Source organism: Helianthus annuus, chromosome 5 (assembly GCF_002127325.2).
Source record: "Helianthus annuus cultivar XRQ/B chromosome 5, HanXRQr2.0-SUNRISE, whole genome shotgun sequence".
In the NCBI taxonomy this organism is placed as follows: domain Eukaryota; kingdom Viridiplantae; phylum Streptophyta; class Magnoliopsida; order Asterales; family Asteraceae; genus Helianthus; species Helianthus annuus.
The window spans coordinates 144,390,956-144,411,246 of record NC_035437.2 but is presented as its reverse complement, the minus strand read 5'-3'; the positions used below and the strand labels follow the sequence as shown (position 1 = coordinate 144,411,246).

At 42.7% G+C, this 20,291-nt stretch overlaps 1 non-coding gene across 1 annotated transcript; it reads left to right on the top strand.

Moving 5' to 3' along the window:
- The first annotated feature begins 8,644 nt into the window (after positions 1-8,644).
- LOC118492795 lies at positions 8,645-8,751 on the top strand. The gene has a single exon (XR_004894797.1). It is a non-coding gene; the product is annotated as a small nucleolar RNA R71 (small nucleolar RNA).
- Positions 8,752-20,291: the final 11,540 nt, after the last annotated feature.

Sequence of the window (20,291 nt, the reverse complement as noted above, 5' to 3'; positions counted from 1 at the left end):
TTTTTGAGGGTTTAGTTTTTAGGATTTTAGCTTTGGGGGGGGGGGGGGGGGTTTAGGTTTTTGGGGGGTGGGGGAGGGGGGTTTAGGTTTTTTTTGGGAGGGGGGGTGGGGGTTAGGTTTTTTAGGTTTTTTTTAGCTATTTTAGGTTGTGTTCACATTGGTTCTCGCGTTTCTCGCAATAAAGGTGGTTCTCGCATGAACCTTACCCTATATATATATATATATGTGTATATATATATATATATATATATATATATATATATATATATATATATATATATATATATATATATATATATATATATATATATAAATAGGGTCAGGATTTAGAGAAAACGGTGAAAAGTGTGAGAACGGAGAGAACGATTATGGATCGACAGATCAAAACAATCTACGGACTAGATGACGTGGTGGCGTTTTCGTAAATAACATCACTTTTATTAGTGTGGCGCGCTTCATTAAGGGTAAAAAAGTCTTTTGACTTCTCTACACAAAACGCCATCTCATGAATAAAACGCCACTAAATTACCGCCTTAACCTACATAGCACACACCATCCTAATCTAAACGCCATTAGATATAAAATGCCAAACTTGTTTTAAACGATAAAGTTGAACAAACAGTTACTGAAACGACGAGATTTAATTACTAGCATTTATTAAAATAAAATCTCGCCTAAAACAACCGCCAAAAAACATCCTATATATACAACATCTCAGACCTTCCATTAAACACACAACACCCCAAACGCCATATTTAATATATACCATTGATGCATGTAAAATGCAATGTATAAATTACATCAAATGAGGCATAAAACTAATCCTTTTTAGTACTAATGTTGGAAAAAGTGTGCTTTTGTCTTCCTTTTGTATTTTCAGGACCAAACGAGCTTAAATGAACAAAAGGAATAAATATGCCGCAAAAAACTAACATAAATACAAAGAAAAGGAATAAACGTGGCATGCCCGACCCCTCGATAGAATCTTCCCAAGCAAAAACAAGAAACAGGAGGCTGACCACGGCCCCTGCCCAGCGGACACGGGGGCGTGGTCAGGTGTCTGCAGAAATGGACAAAGTTGTGGAAGCTTCTATTCCCGACATGGGAGCGTGCCCAGCTCAGCACGGGGCGTGGTCAATGCTAAGATTTGCAGAATCTTGCAAATCTTGATAGTACAGATACGCTTCTGCACGAGCGGACACGGGGCCATGTGGAGCCTAATGCAGACAAATGCAATTAATGAAGGAAGAGAAAGAGGATGGCCACGGGGGCGTGCCCAGCGGACACGGGGCCGTAGCCGGGCTTCTGTTCAGGCTATAAATAGGGGTGCTTGGTTCACTTTAAAGGCATCCCTTGGCAAAACACCTCTCTCTCACTTTGCCACCACTCCACCACCACTACAACACCCACATCCACCACCATCATCCATCATCCACCTTAGAGTGTGTCGTAGTCTCGGGATCCAAGATTGATCATAAGAGTTCTTGTCAATCAAAGGCCAAGTTTGGCTAAGTCTCTTACATCACTTGGTGAAGACAAGCATTTAATGTAATACTTTTGATTTTTAATCTTTTCGCACTTTTTATTTGGTTTTGTATTAATGACTTTAATAACTAGTTTCTTTTGTTGAAGGTGAAACTTCTTTATCATTTGTCCGTGGTGTCTTGGTATTACTTTACTGTCTATATAACATAAAAGATTTTCACCATTCATATCTCTACGGTCTATATAGAGATATGTTAGCTACCTGGTCGGGGGTTAAGGGAATGGTTTGGTAAGGTTCTTGCCTTGTTCAGTGTATAGATCCTGCAAGGACCTGGGTCAAGCTTACTAGGACCTCCTTCAATACCCACTGGTATTGGATGGAGGGGTGCGAATGACTTGATCCCCTCGTATGTAAACTACTATTAATACATTAAACCGGCTACTTGGGATTGTATCCCTACTGACTCAAACCACTTAGCCGAGGGTAACGTCGCCTTCAAAAGAGGGGCCTACCACTTTACACATTAATAACTTAATTAATTATCTTCCAATATTCCAACCCTTTGGGATTGTATCCTTGCTGACTCAAACCACTTGGTTGAGGGTAACGTCACCTTCAAAAGAGGGCCCTACTACTATAACTAAGATAATCACTTAAAAAGTGCAAAAGTGCGGAAATCATCAAAGGTTACATTAAAGGTGAGTCGGATCCAAGTGATTCATCTTGTCTATCTGTTTTTATTTTATTTTTATATTCAGCATTTTAATTTTTTTCATGCTTAAAACCTTTTCTAAAAGTTTTGGCTTGATTAGACGTTGAGGATAAACCGGTACTAAAAGTTCTTGTGTCCTTGGACGACCTCGGTATGTTACCAACGCTATACTACGCTCACAATGGGTGCACTTGCCCATATGTGTGTTTAGTGTTAGTAGAATATCATGTTTTATAAATTTAAAACTTGAATAATGTGTAAATTGGGCTTAAAATATTGATAAAAATATAACACACTCGACACGCATCACCATTCGTCTTTGTCACACCCCCAAAATCCACACGCGGAGTACCACCGCTTGGAGGCGTGACAGGACCAGGATCAAGCCATCAATCATATCAAACATAGTGTATAGTAGTTAAAGTAATTCATAAAACCCAGTTCAATACGATTGATGTTCAAACCAAACTTTGTTTGAGTAGCAGAAGCATGTAAGTAAAACCCAACATAAATACTAATGTATGAAATGTCATAAGTGTTTAGCAAGCATTCACGATCCATTGCCCACAACGACCTGCTCCTCCTTGTGCAAGCTCCATAAGTACCTAAGGTCCTGCAAGGCATGCAGCAGAGAGTCAACAACTAGTTGAGCGAGTTCACAGTTAACAGTTCAGTAATAGTATAGTGTGAGTAGTAGTATGTTCATTCGTTATGTCATATATCGTATCAGTTTCCATCGCGGCCTCCCAGGCAGGTATGCGAAGATATTAGGGGATGTTCTTCCCAAGTATTCTAGACTAGGTTTATTCGTATCGCGGCCCCCCAGGCAGGTGTGCGAAGATTTGTAAATTTAGTTCGCGGCCTTCCTAAGGCAGGTTTGCGAAGTCAGTCATAATATCGCGGCCAACCCTTGGCAGGTGTGCGAAGATCAGTTCAATAAGTGTTACTAGTCTAGTCGTATCTTATCGTTAGGTTCCACCATCTGAGTATGCACAATAATTCATCAAATCCCATTCCCACCCGGGAACCCCATGCCTTGGTTGTGTGAACTCACCTTGGTTTGCTCGGCAGATACACAGAAAGTTCGAGTAAGCTATAGGGTGATCAACCACGTCCTAGCATGGTTATCATACAAGTCAGGTTCGTGTTCGAATATAGCACATAGGTTCTACACGTATTGTACACAAGTATAATCATGGCATGCACAAGTATATCATAGCAGTCCAATAGCAGACACGTAAACAAGTCCAAGTATCCGGCCCAAACAGTTGGGCTCGTAACAGTGCAAGGTCCAAACAGTGTGCATGTGTAGCCGGTCTCGAGTCGAGATGATGTGCGTGAAGTGTGTTATATTTTTGATGTATATTTAAGCCCTTTTTTTACACTTTTAGCCAAGTTTTAAATTTATAAAACACGATATTTACTAACACTAAACACACATATGGGCAAGTGCACCCATCGTGGACGTAGTATAGTGTTGGTAAGATACCGAGGTCGTCCAAGGACACAAGAGCTTTTAATACCGGTTTATCCTCAACGTCTAATCAAATCAAAAAATGAGAAAAATGTTTTTTAAGCTAAGGAAATAAAAACTAACTAAATGCTGAAAAATAAAAATAAAATAAAAACAGATAGACAAGATTAATCACTTGGATCCGACACGTGTATTAGTATAACCTTTGATTATTTTCGCACTTTTGCACTTGTTTAAGAGATTATCTTAGTTATTGTAGTAGGCCCCTCTTTTGAAGGCGACGTTACCCTCAACCCAGTAGTTTGAGTCAGCAAGGATACAATCCTAAAGGGTCGGATTATTGAAAGATAATGAATTAAGTTATTAATGCAAATTGTGGTAGGCCCCGCTTTCGGCGGTGACGTTACCCTCGGCTAAGTAGTCCGAGTCAGCAGGGATACAGTCCTAAATAGCCGGGTTATAGTATTAATAGTAGTTAACTTATGAGGGGGTCAAAGAGTTTGGATCCCCGCCATCCAATACCTATGGGCATTGAAGGAGATCCTACTAAATTTGACCCAGGTCCCAAGCAGGACCTCTAGACGCTGAACAAGGGCAAGACCTTTACCAAACCGTTCCCTTAACCCCCGACCAGGTAGCTAACATACCTCCATATAGACCGTGGAGATATGAATGGTGAAAATCTTTTATTTTATATAGACAGTAAAATAATGCCAAGACACCACGGATAAACGATAAGGAAAGATCACCTTCAACATAAGCAACTAGTTATTAAAGTCATTAATACAAAACCAAATAAAAAGTGCAAAAGATTAAAAATAAAAAGTATTATACTAAACACTTGTCTTCACCAAGTGATGTAAGAGACTTAGGCAAACATGGCCTTGATTGTCAAGAACTCTTACGATCAATCTTGGATCCCGAGACGACTCACACACTCTACGATGGACAATGGATGATGGTGGTGGATGATGGTGTTATGGTGGTGGTGGGTGGTGGATGAAGTGTGAGAGAGGTGGTGTGCCAAGGGATGAGATGGAATGAAACCAAGCACTCCTATTTATAGGCTGAACAGAAGGCTGGGCACGGCCCCGTGTCCGCTGGACACGCCCCCGTGCCCGTCTGACACTCTCTCTCCTCATTAATTGTAACTCGCAATTACAATTAATGCGCCTGCTGTAATTTCACCATGCCCCCGTGCCCGCTGGACACGGCCCCGTGGTGGGCAATGGAAGCTTCTATAAGTTTGTCTTTTATGCTGCTTCTTGGGCACGGCCCCGTGCTGGCTGAGCACGGGGCGTGTTCAGACTTCTGCTTTCTCTTCTTTGCCTTGGAGGATGCCGTTGAGGGTCCGGGCAATCTACTTTTATTCCTTTTCTTGTATTTATGCTAGAATTAGTTGTCTTTTTGCTTCTTTTGTGAATTTGAGCTCATTTCATTCTGAAAATACAAAAGAAAGACAAAAACACTCTTTTTCCAACATTAGTACTTAAAAAGGGTTAGTTTATGCCTTAATTGATGTGATTTATATGCTGTATTTTACACACATCAAATACCCCCACACTTGAACTTTTGCTTGTCCTCAAGCAAAACTCTTTAAATGTGGCTTACACTCCCAAATGGAATAGGTAGAAGAGAAAGTTTTTGGCTTGTCATAGAGTGTCGGGAATCCAAGATCTTTGTAAGTTTTATTTTTATTTATTTACAATCCTATTCGTTATGATTTATTTAGAACATTTCACAAGATAAATTACTTCTTCGGGCATAGCATGCCTTATTAAAATTCCATTTATATACAAGTTCACATACCTCACGGGAGATCACTCAACACTCGGCCGAAGGTGTAATTTTTTTAGTGAATCACTCGAGAGCGGCATGGAACTTACGCCTTCCATAGGCTTGCCAAGCAATCAATCCTCCTCCTTTTTAACTTTTTACCTTTGTAAATATCAAGAGGACTTTTTGGGTGAAGGGTTAGGCTTGGGTTAAAGGTGGGTGGTTGGGTTAGTGGTTAGTAAAAGGGCGAAAATCGTAAAAAGCGTCGGTTTTCGTGATACACCTTGTTTTTAGTGACTTTTTATTTTGAAGTATTTCTCCAAACAAGCTTTTATATAGCTTTTGTTTGTTCTTGACTTCATCATATTTTTTTTTAATAAGTCACATAAAATAGCGAGCTTACGAAAAACCGAGCTTGTTACTAAAATAAAGGGTGAAAAATAAAAAAGGGTTTTTTTGGTGGGTAAAAAGGGTTTTAGGGTAATGAAATGAAAGGTTTAGGCTCAAAGGGGCTAACTAGGGGGATTTTGGGTAGGTGGTAAAAAAAAATGAAAAATAATGGTGTAGAAAGAAAAATATGGTTAGTCCTAATGCCTCCATCACTTACTTACTTGGGTTTAAGTTGGTAAGGACCGGGAATGTATCGTCGTGGCAAGTTCTAGAGTTGTAAGAACCAAGCGGCTATTCACACAAGAAACGAAAAATGAGCATTTAGTCTAAAGATGTATATTTGTATGCTCAATAAAGGCTCAAAACTCACTTTTGTGGGAATGGGTTTTTAATGCGATCAAGTATATATAATCGAATTTTTAACTAGACTTGTTATGCCGTTTCGTAATTTTCTTATGTTGGTTCTTTGTTATCACGACGCTATCGGTTGTAAATTTGTAAAAATATAACCTTTTTAGAACTTGTTATTCCCAAATTAAACCAAGACAAGTAAAAAAAAACGAAAAGTTTTTGAAAAAATTTGGGGTGTTTAGCGGTTCCAATAGAGTTTTGTGTAAGGCTTGTATTTAGGATTTGCAAAATTCAAGGTTTTAGCATCCCCCCACACTTAAATTACACATTGTCCTCAATGTGTCCCAAAAATAAGGTTTTTGGTTGATTAGAATTTGTAAAAGTGGGTTAAAAAGCAAAGATTTATGTTACTCGCATCCTGGACATGGCCCCGTTGTGACCGGGCACGGCCCCGTGGTCAGGTGCCAGTAACAGAAATTAAAGAAATAAGACAGAAGCCTGGACACGGGGGCGTGTCCGCTGAACACGGCCCGTGTCCAGTTACCTGAACTGGGCGTTTTTTCTGCAGGTGGCTCAGCACGGGGCCGTGTTGGTTGGGCACGGCCCGTGTTGAGCCTTCTGTGATGGAGATTTGTGTCGGGTTGCTCTGTTCTTTGTGCATGGGGCCATTTTTCTCGTTCCCTTTTTCATCCATTACCACCATGAGTGTGTTTTATTCTGCAAATTAAAACTAAAAGATTAAACTAAACTAGGGATAGTTCCGCGGAATGCCTCCGTGGTGCGCCACGTTTATAAGGGTCCTTGGCTAGACCCAATGCGAGGTTATATGTTTTCTGAGTGGGATGCCTGGCGTCCCATGTTACACCGTCGGAGAGCAGCATCCAAGCTCGAATCAATAACCTTCATGTAATTGACCGGGTCGTCGTCCTCTATTCTCTTCCCAACTCCGAACTTCACTTCATCATCCCCATACCTCAAGGTGAGTGTCCCGTCATTCATATCTACCACTGCTTGGGCGGTGGCAAGGAAGGGTCTCCCTAGTATGAGTGGGACCTCGGTGTCTTCCTCCATATCGAGTATGACAAAGTCAGCTGGATAAACGAATCTGCTTACTTTTACCAAGACATTCTCGATGACACCTTGTGGGAATTTGACGGATCGATCAGCGAGTTGTATGCTCATTTTTGTAGGGCTCGTGGTTCCTAAGCCGAGTCTTTTGAACATTGATGAGGGCATGAGGTTAATGCTAGCCCCAAGGTCGGCTAAGGCATTACGAACGGGCGATTCCCCTATTGAGCAGGGAATCGTGAAGCTTCCGGGATCGATTTTCTTTTGGGGAAGTTTATTGAGTACGAGGGCGGAGCATTCTTCGCCTAAAGTGACTAATTGCAAACTTTCAATTTTCTTTTTATGTGTAAGGAAGTTCCTCATGAATTTAGAGTACTTGGGCATTTGGGTTAGGGCTTCGATAAAAGGAATATTGACATGCAATTGTTTTAACAGACTTTCGAACTTTGCGAATTGCTCATTGGTCTTTTGACGAATTAACCTACCGGGGTATGGAACTCGAGGAGCCTTGATAGGCTCTGGTGACGGAGGGGAGTTCTTTTCCTGCAGAGGTGTGGGTACTGTTTCTTCCGTTGGTGGTGGCACTTCTGCAGGCCCTATGGTGCGGTTCCGTAGTGTGATGAGGTGAACTTGCGCTTTTGGGTTCGTTTCGGTATTGCTAGGTAATGCGCCTTGCGGTCTCTCGGCAAAATTTTGAGCTATTTGATTTAATTGTTTTTCTATGTTTTGAATACTAGCTTGTTGATTTCTAAAATTTGATTCTAATTGTAGAAATCTTTCCGAGTTTTTCTTATCAGTGTCGGAGACGAGGCGAGATACAGTATCTTCGAGCCTTTCTCGTCCACTTTGTTGTTGAGTGAAATTTTGTGACTCATTTCTTGGTTGCTGAAAGTTTGTTCGTTGGGTTTGTTGGTTACTACTATTGCCGGGTTCCCTCCAACCAAGGTTTGGGTGGTTTCGCCATCCTTGGTTGTAAGTTCCCGTTGGGGGACCCGACGGCCTAGGTCTATTATCAATGTAGTTTACCATTTCTTGTTGATCGTCTGTTTCTTTCATGCAACTCCAATTTTCATGTGACCCACCACACCCTTCACAAGCCATAACCGAGACTGTTTTTGTCATTTCCAATTTTTTTATCTTTGAAGAAAGGGCCTCGATTTGGGCTTGTAAAGAAGTGCTTTCATCGACCTTATAGGCGCCCGGGGCGATAGACTTATTTCCCCGAGGGGTGTGCCATTGAAAATTGGTTTGAGCAATTTCCTCAATTTTATTATATATTTCGTGTGGGCGTCGATTACCTAAAAGTCCCCCGGAGCTGGAATCAAGTGTCTGCCTAGTGTGTGGCAACAATCCATTATAGAAAGTGGATACTTGTTGCCATATTGCGAGGCCGTGATGGGGACCCTTGCGTAATAACTCCTTGAACCTTTCCCAAGTTTCATATAAGGATTCCCCGTCCTCTTGTGAATATGTATTAATTTCAGTCATTAACTTAGCAGTTTTAGCGGGAGGGAAATACTTATATAGAAATTTTTGGGCTAGTTCATCCCAGGTGTTTACCGATCCAGCTGGGAGGGCGTTGAGCCAAGCTTTCGCTCGGTCTTTTAGTGAGAAGGGAAACATACGGAGGCGGATGGCGTCGTTTGATGCTCCATTGATCCGAAAGGTATCACATATTTCCAAGAAATTAGTTATATGTAGATGGGGATCCTCGTCCGCAAGCCCATGGAAGGTTGCGGAGTTTTGGAGCATTTGTATCAAATGCGGCCGAAGTTCGAAGTTATTAGCTTCGACATTCGGAGCATTGATAGCGGCGCCTAGATTACCTACGGTGGGTCGTAGGTAATCCATAAGGGTACGTTGGTCCGCCATTGGAGGTGGGTCACCCGAAACCTTCTCTTGGTTTTTGGCTTTTAACCTTTTTCTGAGAAAGCGTTCGGGTTCTTCTAGTGGTTCTTTTATGTCTTTATTGGAACTGGAGCTCATACACTACGTGAGGTTGGCGTCGGGTTCCGAGTCCTGCAATAAAAACATAAAAGAATGTTGGTCGGAAGGTTCACCACGGCCCCGTGTTTAGCGAACACGGCCCGTGGTCGGAGTTTCAGTGATTGTTTTCCAGATCCCAGTTACTGGAAGTTGGACACGGCCCCGTGTTGCACCGGCACGGCCCCGTGGTCAGCCTTCTGTAACTTGGAAAACAAAAACTGCCAGTAACGATGCTGGGCACGGCCCGTGTCCGACCAGGCACGACCCGTGCTGAGCCCTGCAGAAGCTGAAAAACTAAGAAAAATCCTAAAAATTAAAAAGAAAAAAAATATGATTAGGCCGTTGATTCCTAACTTTCTTAAAATCCTTGTGTCCCCGGCAACGGCGCAAAAAACTTGATGTGCGTGAAGTGTGTTATATATTTGATGTATATTTAAGCCCTTTTTTTACACTTTTAGCCAAGTTTTAAATTTATAAAACACGATATTTACTAACACTAAACACACATATGGGCAAGTGCACCCATCGTGGACGTAGTATAGTGTTGGTAAGATACCGAGGTCGTCCAAGGACACAAGAGCTTTTAATACCGGTTTATCCTCAACGTCTAATCAAATCAAAAAATGAGAAAAATGTTTTTTAAGCTAAGGAAATAAAAACTAACTAAATGCTGAAAAATAAAAATAAAATAAAAACAGATAGACAAGATGAATCACTTGGATCCGACACGTGTATTAGTATAACCTTTGATTATTTTCGCACTTTTGCACTTGTTTAAGAGATTATCTTAGTTATTGTAGTAGGCCCCTCTTTTGAAGGCGACGTTACCCTCAACCCAGTAGTTTGAGTCAGCAAGGATACAATCCTACAGGGTCGGATTATTGAAAGATAATGAATTAAGTTATTAATGCAAATTGTGGTAGGCCCCGCTTTCGGCGGTGACGTTACCCTCGGCTAAGTAGTCTGAGTCAGCAGGGATACAGTCCTAAATAGCCGGGTTATAGTATTAATAGTAGTTAACTTATGAGGGGGTCAAAGAGTTTGGATCCCCGCCATCCAATACCTATGGGCATTGAAGGAGATCCTACTAAATTTGACCCAGGTCCCAAGCAGGACCTCTAAACGCTGAACAAGGGCAAGACCTTTACCAAACCGTTCCCTTAACCCCCGACCAGGTAGCCAACATACCTCCATATAGACCGTGGAGATATGAATGGTGAAAATCTTTTATTTTATATAGCCAGTAAAATAATGCCAAGACACCACGGACAAACGATAAGGAAAGATCACCTTCAACATAAGCAACTAGTTATTAAAGTCATTAATACAAAACCAAATAAAAAGTGCAAAATATTAAAAATAAAAAGTATTATACTAAACACTTGTCTTCACCAAGTGATGTAAGAGACTTAGGCAAACATGGCCTTGATTGTCAAGAACTCTTACGATCAATCTTGGATCCCGAGACGACTCACACACTCTACGATGGACAATGGATGATGGTGGTGGATGATGGTGTTATGGTGGTGGTGGGTGGTGGATGAAGTGTGAGAGAGGTGGTGTGCCAAGGGATGAGATGGAATGAAACCAAGCACTCCTATTTATAGGCTGAACAGAAGGCTGGGCACGGCCCCGTGTCCGCTGGACACGCCCCCGTGCCCGTCTGACACTCTCTCTCCTCATTAATTGTAATTCGCAATTACAATTAATGCGCCTGCTGTACTTTCACCACGCCCCCGTGCCCGCTGGACACGGCCCCGTGGTGGGCAATGGAAGCTTCTATAAGTTTGTCTTTTATGCTGCTTCTTGGGCACGGCCCCGTGCTGGCTGAGCACGGGGCGTGTTCAGACTTCTGCTTTCTCTTCTTTGCCTTGGAGGATGCCGTTGAGGGTCCGGGCAGTATACTTTTATTCCTTTTCTTGTATTTATGCTAGAATTAGTTGTCTTTTTGCTTCTTTTGTGAATTTGAGCTCATTTCATCCTGAAAATACAAAAGAAAGACAAAAACACTCTTTTTCCAACATTAGTACTTAAGAAGGGTTAGTTTTATGCCTTAATTGATGTGATTTATATGTTGTATTTTACACACATCACGAGACTAGAGATCTCGAGTCGCAACAAAGGAGGTCTCGAGTTGTCATGGTCTGGTCGAGACTTCACGGTCTCGAGTCGCAACGGGACTCGCAAACGTTGGTCTCGAGTTATGCTGTTTGTGTGCGAGTGTTGTGGTCTCGAGTCGAGACTAGGAGTTCTCGACTCGCAACCCTGGTCGAGACAAGCATATTGTAACAGTTTCCTTATTATCAGCTCAATCAGTTCCGTAAAATCAGCAAACAGATTAGGCAGTTTCGCAAACAGATCAAATCAACAATTAATCCATATTCAAGCATGTTCATAATCACCATCCTCAAGAACAAACAATCGGATCAACATACAACCCTAAACCGAATTATTTAACTATTATGTAACCGGATTCTAGACCAAACATGCCATCCTAACCCGAAATCATATTATCACAGCCGGTTTAACAAGCAATATTCGGACTAATTATCATATTGCCAATCATACATGCAGCCGATTTCAAGCACATTAACATTAACAATTTATAACATCACTAACCATAATCACCACATAAAGCATGCATATCACAACATCCATAAACATGAAATCGGTAAACACACACTATCCGGTTAGAGAAGGAATGATCCGAAACAAAACTTCGAGAGAGATGGGGTGTTCGGCTGCCTTGGTTCCGAGTCGAGAGAGAGAGAGTTGAGTGTTTGTGTGTTCTAGGGTTTGTGTGTGTGAGGATGTTTTGTAAAAGTGTGAGATAGTTACCACATCTCAAAGTTTATGCGATTAGGGGATGGGCCGAACCCTCTCTTGGGCTGCCCCATGGTCTCGAGTCGGATGTGTGTGGCCCGAATGGGCTTGTGCAGTCGGGTGGGTCATGCAAGCATATAAACAAATATTCACAATTTCCCACAAAGCACGTATAACAAGTTATTCAAATAGAGTTCACATATTCACGTAACGTTACACAAAAATAGGTTCGAAATACGAGTTGTCACAGTCTTAGAAACGCCAAAAAACCCAAACATCAAATATCCCCTAAAACAAAACATTTCTTTGAAATTCAGTTTAGTTGTCTGTAAGGTTTCGCTCAATGTAATGGACAAAATCCTTAAGTGGGGATATTGTCCATTTCATTGAGTAAAACCTTATTGACTTTATCCTCAACTTCCATCCAATTTATAATGCCAAAACATACAAAAACATTATCGAGTTTTGTTCTCAATAAAGTTTAGCTGTATGGGGTGGACAACATTGTTAGACATCTTTCTTAACTGAAGATTAACAATGTTGTAAATCTCATACAACAAAACATTATTGAGTTTAGCATGACCAAATTTAGAGATTTAAGGTTCTTTTATTTAGTGGCGTTCTTTTTCTTGATAAAACGCCAAAAAGTTTCACCGAATGGTTTGTTTACTGAGGGATGTAACTTAATAACATTTTGCTGCATGAGATGGACAAATCTTCAAGAAAAAGAGGCTGATGCCACACTTTGTGCTTCCAAACGGCGACAAAAAAGCTACTTCAAAAACAAAAAAAAAAAACAATATGAATCATACGAAAGTCGAAACAGCCAGTTAAGATGATTCAAAAAAGAAGAAAGAGACCGGTGACAGTGAAGATTTGGAAGATCATATGTTTATATATTTTTTTTATAGTTTTCTTTTTCAGTTGATTGTTATATAATAACAACGCCTATATGATAAAAACACCACACAGACAACTGCTTGTGAAAACACTATCATGCCATAAAACGCCCCAAAACTCCCAAACTATAATAAAATTACTTCGGACAAGTATTATAAAAAAACTCAAAAAAAAGTACAAAAACCAAGGTACAAGAAAAAATAGAACAAAAGTGCCATCTTTATATAAAACCTCATTAAAAATAAAAAAACGCCAAAATCTCGAAAAGGTAACTAGAAAGAGTAACTACAAAACATTAAAACTGAAGCGACGGAAACTTTATTATAAAAAACATTTAATATATTAAAATCTAAAACGCCAAACTTGAAAGATGGGACGTGTTACAGACTTCAGAGATAAAGCTTATCAAAAACAGTAATTACAAACAGTAACTAAAACGACGAATTAATACTTTATTATACTAATACACCGCCTAACCTACGCACCAAAGACATCCTATAAAATGATACCTCTCAGCAACTTCCATTTAATCACACCAGGTTTAACAAGCAATATTCGGACTAATTATCATATTGCCAATCATACATGCAGCCGATTTTAAGCATATTAACATTAACAATTTATAACATCACTAACCATAATCACCACATAAAGCATGCATATCACAACATCCATAAACATGAAATCGGTAAACACACACTAACCGGTTAGAGAAGGAATGATCCGAAACAAAACTTTGAGAGAGATGGGGTGTTCGGCTGCCTTGGTTCCGAGTCGAGAGAGAGAGAGAGTTGAGTGTTTGTGTGTTCTAGGGTTTGTGTGTGTGAGGAGGTTTTGTAAAAGTGTGAGATAGTTACCACATCTCAAAGTTTATGCGATTAGGGGATGGGCCGAACCCTCTCTTGGGCTGCCCCATGGTCTCGAGTCGGATGTGTGTGGCCCGAATGGGCTTGTGCAGTCGGGTGTGTCATGCAAGCATATAAACAAATATTCACAATTTCCCACAAAGCACGTATAACAAGTTATTCAAATAGAGTTCACATAATCACGTAACGTTACACAAAAATAGGTTCGAAATACGAGTTGTCACATTATCCCCAACTTAAAAGAAATTTCGTCCCGAAATTTGGTACGCACTCACAGAGGAAGCTAGGTAAGTTGTATCGTTCACTGATTTTCCTGGGGTGTCACATCCTCCCCCCGTTGATCTGGAATTTCGTCCCGAAATTCCGCAGTAGTAGCTTCAGCCTCAGGTGGTTGCATTGGTTTCGAATAACTGGGGGTACTTTTCTGTCATCTTGTCTTCACGTTCCCAGGTGTACTCTGGGCCACGACGGGAGTTCCAACGAACTCGAACAAGAGGGATTCTCTTGTTTTTGAGGACCTTTACATCCCGGTCCGTGATTTCAATTGGTTCCTCGACGAAGTGCAACTGTTCGTCGATAGTGAGCTCTTTCAAAGGAATTATGAGGGTCTCATCTGACAAGCACTTCTTCAGATTCGACACGTGGAAAACATTGTGAACTGCCCCGAGTTCAGCTGGTAAGTTCAGTCTGTAGGCTACTTTGCCTATTTTCTCTGTAATCTCAAATGGTCCGACGTACCGTGGATTTAGTTTGCCCCGTTTGCCAAAACGAACCACACCCTTCCAGGGTGAGACTTTAAGTAAAACCCGGTCCCCGACCTGAAATTCCAATGGCTTCCTACGCTTATCCGCGTAGGCTTTCTGACGGTCACATGCTGCCGCCATGCATTGTCGTATTTGTGCAATCTTTTCTGTGGTGTCCACTATAAGTTCTGGACCTGTGATCTGACTATCCCCCACCTCTGCCCAACAGAGAGGTGACCGGCATTTACGCCCGTACAATGCCTCAAATGGAGCGGCTTATATGCTGGTGTGATAGCTGTTATTGTATGAGAACTCCACCAAAGGGAGATGCTTTTCCCAGCCGTTGCCGAAATCAATAACACATGCCTGAAGCATGTCTTCAAGAGTCTGGATCGTTCGCTCAGACTGCCCATCCGTCTGAGGATGATATGCTGTGCTCATGTCTAATCGTGAGCCAAAAGATTTGTGCATCGCTTGCCATAGTTCTGACGTGAATTGTGCATCCCGATCCGAAATGATGGAGGTGGGCACCCCGTGCCTAGAAACAACTTCTTTAAGATAGATGTCTGCGAGAGTGGAGAACTTATCCGTTTCCTTTATAGCTAGGAAGTGTGCAGACTTGGTGAGTCGATCCACGATCACCCAAATAGTATCGTTCCCACGCTGGGATCTGGGTAGGCCTGTAACGAAATCCATGGAAATTTCTTCCCATTTACATTGTGGTATCTTGGGTTGCTGAAGTTGACCCGCTGGTTTCTGATATTCCACTTTGACTCTTGCACATGTCAAACACTTGCCAACGTAAGTCGCTATGTGGGCCTTCATGCTAGGCCACCAGTATGTAGTTCTGAGATCGTGGTACATTTTATCCGACCCTGGATGTACCGAGTAGCGAGACTTGTGTGCTTCATCCATCACAAGTTCTCGTAAGCCGCCATAAAGTGGGACCCAGATACGCCCCGTTACATAGTAGGCGCCGTCTCCCTTCTGTTCTATTCGTTGCCTCGAGCCGCGTAGGGCTTCAGCCTTGACGTTTTCTGGTTTTGAGTGCTTCCATCTGAGCAGCTCGTATCTGTGCAGGAAGACTGGACTGAATAGTGAGCTGCAAGGCTCGTACGCGTCTAGGTAGAGTGTCCTTTCGACTGAGAGCGTCAGCCACAACATTGGCTTTGCCTGGATGGTACTTGATAGCGCATTCGTAATCGTTCATAAGTTCAACCCATCTTCGTTGACGCATGTTCAAATCCTTTTGCTTAAGGATATGCTCGAGACTCCTGTGATCGGTGTAAATAGTGCACTTGGTACCGTACAGGTAGTGTCGCCATATCTTAAGCGCAAAAACAACAGCTCCCAGCTCTAAATCGTGTGTCGTGTAGTTTCGTTCATGAACCTTGAGTTGGCGCGAAGCGTAAGCAATAACCTTGTCGCGCTGCATTAACACACATCCAAGACCCTGGATGGATGCATCACAGTAAACCACGAAGTCGTCTGTGCCCTCTGGCAATGAGAGAATAGGTGCACTGCAAAGTCTATCCTTTAAGTGCTGAAAAACAGTTTCCTGAGTGTTGCCCCAACGGTAGGTGACACCCTTCTGTGTCAGTAGTGTAAGCGGCTGAGCAATCTTCGAAAAGTCTTTGATGAATCGCCTGTAATAACCCGCCAAACCCAAGAATTGGCGTATTTCCGTTGGTGTACGCGGTGCAGGCCAGTTCCTGATCGAATCTACCTTAGATGGATCAACATGAATCCCATCCTTGTTTACCACGTGGCCTAGAAAGTGGACTTTACGAAGCCAGAAGTCACATTTTGAAAACTTGGCGTACAACTGTTCCTTTCGAAGGAGTTCCAAGATAAGGCGTAGATGTTGCTCGTGTTCCTCCTGACTCTTGGAGTAGATCAGGATGTCGTCGATGAATATAATCACAAACTTGTCTAAGTAGGGTTTGCACACCCTGTTCATAAGATCCATAAATACGGCAGGCGCGTTCGTTAACCCGAATGGCATGACAAGAAACTCGTAGTGACCGTAGCGAGTTCTAAATGCTGTCTTGGAGACGTCCTCCTCGCGGACTCTCAGCTGATGATAACCTGACCTCAAATCTATCTTGGAGTAGTAGCACGACCCTTGCAACTGGTCGAATAAGTCGTCTATGCGTGGAAGAGGATAACGGTTCTTCACCGTCACCTTGTTGAGTTCACGGTAGTCGATGCACATCCTGAAAGTGCCATCCTTCTTTTTCATGAAAAGTACTGGAGCTCCCCAAGGGAAAGAGCTTGGACGAATAAAACCCTTTTCCAAGAGCTCTTGTAGCTACTTTGACAGTTCTTCCAGTTCAGTTGGAGCTAAACGATACGGTGCTCGAGCTATAGGTGCTGCTCCTGGTGCGAGCTCGATTTGAAACTCGACCTGACGATGAGGCGGTAAGCCAGGTAAATCTTCAGGGAACACCTGAGGAAAATCGCGTACTACTGGAATATCCTCCAACTTCTTTTCTTTCGCTGATGCATCAGTAACAAGTGCCAGAATAGCAGTGTGCCCCTTTCGTAAACATTTCTGAGCCTTCAAGAAAGAGATGATGCCAACCACAGCACCACTCTTGTTGCCTTGAACTTCGAGAGGTTCTTGACCAGAATGGGGAATACGAATGATCTTCTCGCTGCACAAGATCTCTGCCTGATGTTGGGATAACCAATCCATCCTTATAACGATATCGAAGCTTCCCAAGACTATGGGAATAAGGTCGATGGAGAAAGCTTGACCGGCTAAGACAATCTTACAACCCCTGATTACTTGCGTGGCTTCTAGGCTCTTACCATTAGCTAATTCTACTACATGTTTGGTGGTTAGGGGTGTTGGTGCACGTTTTAACAATTTACTGACTTTTAGCGATATATAACTTGTATTAGCACCCGAATCAAACAAAACTGTAACATAAATATCGTCGAGGAGAAACTTACCCATAACCACATTGGGATCGTTCCTTGCGTCGCCCTGACCTAGCACGAAAGCACGACCTCGAGCTTCGTTGCCATTGTTGTTGTTGTTTCCTCCATTGTTGTTGTTCCCATTGCCCTGGTTATTGTTGTTGTTGCGATTCTGGTTCTAGTTCAATTGAGGGCAATCACGTTTGTAGTGGCCTTCAGCCCCACACTAGAAACATCCCCGGGTTCCACGCTGTGGCTGCTGCTGCTGGTTCTGTGGAGCTGGCGGTGGGAGTTGCTGGTTCTGATTTGCTGGTCGCGCACTCCTGCAGTCTTTAGCTTCATGACCCATCTTGAGGCATCTTTGACAACGTTCCCTGCGACATCTTCCACTGTGGTGTTTGTTGCACCTACTACACCATGGGTGAGTTCCCTGATATCCACTCTGTCCCTGACTGCCTGATGATTGCTGATTCGGACTCTGGTAGTCATTTGTCTTGCGCTGCTGTGCTTGAGACTGAACAGAAACTGATCCCTTGTTGGAATCCCCCTCCTATTTTCTCTTGTTGTCACTGGGAGTAGCAGAAGTAGTGACAGCAGTAGTGGTAGCACTGATGCGTTTGGGCAGCTTGTTCTGTTCCACCGCCTGATCCGTAAGGCGATGAGCAAGACGCTGAATGTCTTGGATGTTGTCGAGGTTTGCCGATGTAACATGGCTCTGAATCTCTGAGGCTAGACCTTTGAGGTACAATTCGATACGCTTGATTGGAGGGTCCACCATGGTTGGACACAAGATGGCCAGTTCGTTCGACCGTTTCGTGTAGGCTTTAATTTCTGACCCCGTCATTTTCAGGTGGTAAAACTCATCTTCCAACTTGTGGATGTCATCCCGCGTGAAGTATTCACGTTTGATGAGTTCCTTAAAATCGTTCCAAGGGGTGGCGTTAGCAGCTGCCAACCCTAGAATCTGAACTTGCGCGTTCCACCAGGTTAGCGCGATTCCTTCCAACGTACCAGTGGCGTACTTGACCCTGCGAGCCTTAGGGCATTCACACATCTCGAACACTGACTCGAGCTTCTCAAACCAATGGAGTAGTCCCACTGCTCCTTCCGTGCCACTGAATGTACTTGGACGACAGTCCATGAAGTTCTTGAAAGTGCAAACTGGTTGCGGTGCGTGTTGACCTATTGTGTACGAGTAGGGCAAAGTTAAACACAAGAGTTGGTCTAGGAGTGTAGGATGTAAAGATCCTAGTGTGAGTTATGACTACAGGATATACCTCCTGCTTGTGCGGCTGCAAATGCCGCAGCAACTTGTTCGTTAATGAGAGCCGTCAACTGGGCTTGAGTCATGTTAATTCGTCCAGACATGATCTTCATAGCAAAGATAACATCGGTAAGAGAGAGGTTCGCGTAAAGTGCGATGACAGAAGAGTGTAAGCACATAGGTATTCTCGTGTAATAGGGTCATGTGTATCTAGGCATACTACGAGCAAAGTTCTATATAGTTCTAGCATGTAGGCAATAAACATAAACCATATTACCTAGGATGTCGAGTCTTGCACGTGGAGCAAAGCGTCGTTGTGGATCGTTGAGAGCACTGTTCTGGTTATAGTCTGGTTTTAATAAAAACGTTTTCCCATATTAAAACAGAGTTCTCTATAACCAATGGCTCTGATACCAATCTGTCACACCCCCAAAATCCACACGCGGAGTACCACCGCTTGGAGGCGTGACATGACCAGGATCAAGCCATCAATCATATCAAACATAGTGTATAGTAGTTAAAGTAATTCATAAAACCCAGTTCAATACGATTGATGTTCAAACCAAACTTTGTTTGAGTAGCGGAAGTATGTAAGTAAAACCCAACATAAATACTAATGTATGAAATGTCATAAGTGTTTAGCAAGCATTCACGATCCATTGCCCACAACGACCTGCTCCTCCTTGTGCAAGCTCCATAAGTACCTAAGGTCCTGCAAGGCATGCAGCAGAGAGTCAACAACTAGTTGAGCGAGTTCACAGTTAACAGTTCAGTAATAGTATAGTGTGAGTAGTAGTATGTTCGTTCGTTATGTCATATATCGTATCAGTTTCCATCGCGGCCTCCCAGGCAGGTATGCGAAGATATTAGGGGATGTTCTTCCCAAGTATTCTAGACTAGGTTTATTCGTATCGCGGCCCCCCAGGCAGGTGTGCGAAGATTTGTAAATTTAGTTCGCGGCCTTCCTAAGGCAGGTTTGCGAAGTCAGTCATAATATCGCGGCCAACCCTTGGCAGGTGTGCGAAGATCAGTTCAATAAGTGTTACTAGTCTAGTCGTATCTTATCGTTAGGTTCCACCATCTGAGTATGCGCAATAATTCAACAAATCCCATTCCCACCCGGGAACCCCATGCCTTGGCTGTGTGAACTCACCTTGGTTTGCTCGGCAGATACACAGAAAGTTCTAGTAAGCTATAGGGTGATCAACCACGTCCTAGAATGGTTATCATACAAGTCAGGTTCGTGTTCGAATATAGCACATAGGTTCTACACGTATTGTACACAAGTATAATCATGGCATGCACAAGTACATCATAGCAGTCCAATAGCAGACACGTAAACAAGTCCAAGTATCCGGCCCAAACAGTTGGGCTCGTAATAGTGCAAGGTCCAAACAGTGTGCATGTGTAGCCGGTCTCGAGTTGTCATGGTCTGGTCGAGACTTCACGGTCTCGAGTCGCAACGGGACTCGCAAACGCTGGTCTCGAGTTATGTTGTTTGTGTGCGAGTGTTGTGGTCTCGAGTTG